Raw genomic sequence first — 4,051 nt, forward strand, 5'->3', positions numbered from 1 at the left:
TATATATATGTATCAAAAATCCTCATACATCTTAATTGAGAAATAAAGGTTGAAGAAAAAACGTCATTAAAATAATTGGAATGATAAAAAAATTGTATTTGTTTTCATCGAATCAATTTGGTAAAGTTTATTAAAAAAAAGTCGTCATTATCAATTTATTTAAGTTTTTTTGTGAATGAAAAATAACATTGACAAGTTATTAATACTTCCATGGATTTTCCCTTTTTAAAAATATCTAGGATGTCTGACACTCAAGATTTTAATTTTAGGAAATCGTGATGCTTTAAAATGGAAAAACCAGATTCAATTCTTTCAGAAATTCGTTTTTATTTCATTTTAGATTCAGGCTGGATAAAGACCCGTTGATATTTTTAAGTGAGTAATTTATAGTTTAGCTATTTAGAAATAATGGGCTTCAAAAATATTCTATAACCAAATATTTTTTTCCGTTTATAACGTTCTTGGTCAATGGATTGAATTGAAGTTTTTTAAAGCACTTTCACTTTAATAATTTAAAGATGATTGAACTTATTGCCCACTTACTAAATGAATGAAACTTATTGTTGAACTACTTGTGTTTGCAAGTAACGAGTCTTCTTTTGTCAAACACTTGTGTGTTCATTTTGCATAAACCATCTACTGGTGGTCAAAAGGCAATAGAAATGTTGGTGTAGAATGAAAATTGCAACACCTCGAACAGACAACAAACTCAAAGCATTGCACGAAAATCTGTAGATTCGGCAAAGTAAAACCCATTGGAGTTCATTTTGTGTGATTTTGAATTTTTATTGTTTACATCCTTCATTTTATCACGTAAGTTGCTTGGTATTTCTTTGAATTGGTCAAATTAAATCATAGGGGGAGGTGGTAAGGAGGGGGTCCTTATTTCGAAATCCCGAGGTCCCGAATTAAAAAAAAAAATAAATCTCGACACCCCCAAATTCGAAAAAAGAATTCCCGGATCCCGAAATGTTCAATCCCGAAATCCCGAGCTTAAAAACACCCGATTCAGGAGTACCGATAAAGGTCCTATCCCCCTCCTTCATGATTTCAAAGTTTCTTATGTCCATTTTTAACAGCTGGGCTTGTACTCGCTTTGGGAACTACTGAATTCGGGATGTCACCTCGCTTTACGCATGTCATACAATTTGTGTCTACATAAAACTTAGAAGCGTACACATTCAAACCATGATAAAATATATAAGAATAAGAAGAGGTGTTATTGTGACAAATATTACAAATATATACATTTTTCCAGCAAAGCCCAAATTACATACAAATTTACATCTACAAGTCACCGTATGACCTTCAAAAATGAGAAAAACCCATACTGCATATAGTCAGCTATTAAAGTCCCCGGATTGTCAAAGACCAAGACACTGTTATCGGTAAAATTTATACATAAACATGATGTGCTGGTAGTGAGGTCTTGTGTATAAAATCACATTGATAAAATAGAGAAAAAAAATCCATGTCGTTACAATTATTCTATTTATAGATAATCGAGCTTAGTCACACTAAGGAAAAATAGATTTCCAATTTCCTTTCCAGGATATGGGTATGTACATTAGAACATGATATGAATTGAATGGTTTTACACTTTATTATTCTTTATTTGCAAAAAAGACAAAAAACAATTTTGGTTATGGCAAATACATTGACAAAACAAACATGATCAAACATAATGAAAAATCGACAATATTATACATGTTATAAGAGGTATGATAAAAACAGTTATTGTTCTCCTTTCCTCAGTTCTAATGACTCTTTAATAAAAGAAACAACTGCTTTTACATCATTTGGTGTTGATGGATTTAGTATAATCACGAGTTTATCAGTAAAATTAAGTGTATTAAAATTTACATATTTTTGTATATAATATTTTAGAAAGATTTCTCTTTTATTTATACTAGTAATTGTGGGGCCCTATATTGCTTGTTGTTCGGTGTGAGCCAAGGCTCCGTGTTAACTGTTGAAGGCCGTACATTGACCTATAATGGTTTACTTTTATAAATTGTTATTTGGATGAAGAGTTGTCTCATTGGCACTCACACCACATCTTCCTATATCTATATAATTCTTAATATTTTGTTCGATATGACTGTATAGAAAATTAATAAAAAAGGAAGAAAAAAAAAAAAAAAAAAACCACACACAATTGCGATTTTAACGCAATATCAAAAACAAACAGCCAGCGGTAAAAAAAAAAACCCATTTCAACAGCCAGTTATTTTAAACGTCAAAAGATTAGGATCGTCTTGTTTAACATTCAATGTTTATCATATATTTCAAATATTAGAAATTGAATGCTCAAATCATAAATTATAATTATTACGAAACATTTTTTTCTTAAATTGACCTCCATGCAGTTGTTTCTCTCTTTTTTTTACTTTCATTTTTTCAATTCGTTTCTCAAATGAGGATATTGTCATTTTCAATTCGACTTTTAAGTATACAACTGATATAAGAAGATGTGGTATGAGTGCCAAATAGACAACTCTCCATCCAAGTCACAATTTGTTAAAGAAACATCATTATAGGTCAAAGTAAGGTCTTCAACACGGAGCCTTGGCTCAAACCAAACAGCAAGCTATATAGGGCCCCACAAATGACTTGAAGTAAACCATTTAAACCGGAACGGTTAAATCTATACATAAAACAAAAAACGAGAAACGAGAAACACTTATGAACCACATCAACAAACAACAACTACTGAACATCAGGTTACTGTGTGCAAGCTTTAGTAACCATGTAACCTCAAGTTACTAAAATATTCTATAGAAAAAACAAATATAAAAATAATGGTGCTTAGATACACATACATGTACGATATATATTTATGACCATTTTTTGTTACTGCAATGAAATTTAGAATTACTTTCCTAAAACTGCTTAATTCAGGGGAATTTTTTTTTACCCTTTTTAGTATGCAACCGGATATGAAGTACCATGATTTGGTCGTATTACACCTTCAATCGGTTATTTTTTTATATCAGTTACCAATTTATTTTAACTTGAATATCGGCAAACCCTGATTGATAATATTGTTGTGTCTTTTAAGATAAGTTGGGAGAAAAGAACTTCGGTTAAAACTCTTTTTTATCTTTTAATGACTACATGTACAATGTATATCATGTAAATAGAAGTACTTTATTTTGTTTTATTTAGACACATATTATCATCACACTGACAAGGCATCAGCAAAACAAATTCTGGAATCTGGAAAAATTTTGAAGTCGGAAAAGAAATATGGCGATGCAGTTGGAGGTGATGGCACTTATCTCACAAAACTGGGCCCCTCACACTCAAAGCACACAATAGCAAAGAATAATTACGATGGGGCTACAGCAAGATTTTATGAAGACAAAGTTAATTCCGGCAAAACAGATGTCGCCATTGAATTTAAAATGGCAAAAGGAACCGTGCATGACCATTCAAAGGACTTGAAACGTGATGTGCACAGATATCCTGATAATGTTGATCTCAAGAAAGTAACCGATCTCAAGTTTCATGTTCGCGGTGATAAAGGTTTACACACATTTGAACCTCAAAAGAAATAAGCAACTTTTCAATAAATTTTCCTCCTAACAGCTTTAAATAGGTACACTATTGTTTCGTTGTTTCAGATGTTTTGCTTTACTTGTAGTTTTCAGCATTAACTTTATTACTGAGTCTTGTTAATGAAAAATAAAGAATTAATAATATCGGAACAAGCCTATCTTTCATGAAATGTATGGAACGCCAAAACTGTCTTGTTATAACCATTTTTCATTATATGATGTGCATTTACATGTACCTTTATATGATATGCACTTGTTATCATATGATGTGTACTTACCTTTATATGATGTGCACTTGTCATTATATGATGTGCAAACACCTTTATATGACGTGCAAATATGCTTATATTATGTGCAAGTATCTTTATATGATGTCCAAACATCTGTATATGATGTCCAAACATCTTTATATGATGTGCAACTACACTTATATGATGTGCAACTACACTTATATGATGTGCATACATACTTATATGATGTGCATACATACT

The 4,051-nt window shown here is 31.1% G+C and overlaps 1 long non-coding RNA gene across 1 annotated transcript; it reads left to right on the forward strand.

Moving 5' to 3' along the window:
- Positions 1-252: 252 nt before the first annotated feature.
- On the forward strand, positions 253-3,471 carry LOC143075804 (uncharacterized). Its single transcript, XR_012978420.1, has 3 exons — positions 253-375; positions 1,499-1,558; positions 3,169-3,471. It is a non-coding gene; the product is annotated as an uncharacterized LOC143075804 (long non-coding RNA).
- The last annotated feature ends 580 nt before the right edge of the window (positions 3,472-4,051 follow it).

The sequence above is a fragment of the Mytilus galloprovincialis genome, chromosome 5 (assembly GCF_965363235.1).
Source record: "Mytilus galloprovincialis chromosome 5, xbMytGall1.hap1.1, whole genome shotgun sequence".
NCBI lineage: Eukaryota > Metazoa > Mollusca > Bivalvia > Mytilida > Mytilidae > Mytilus > Mytilus galloprovincialis.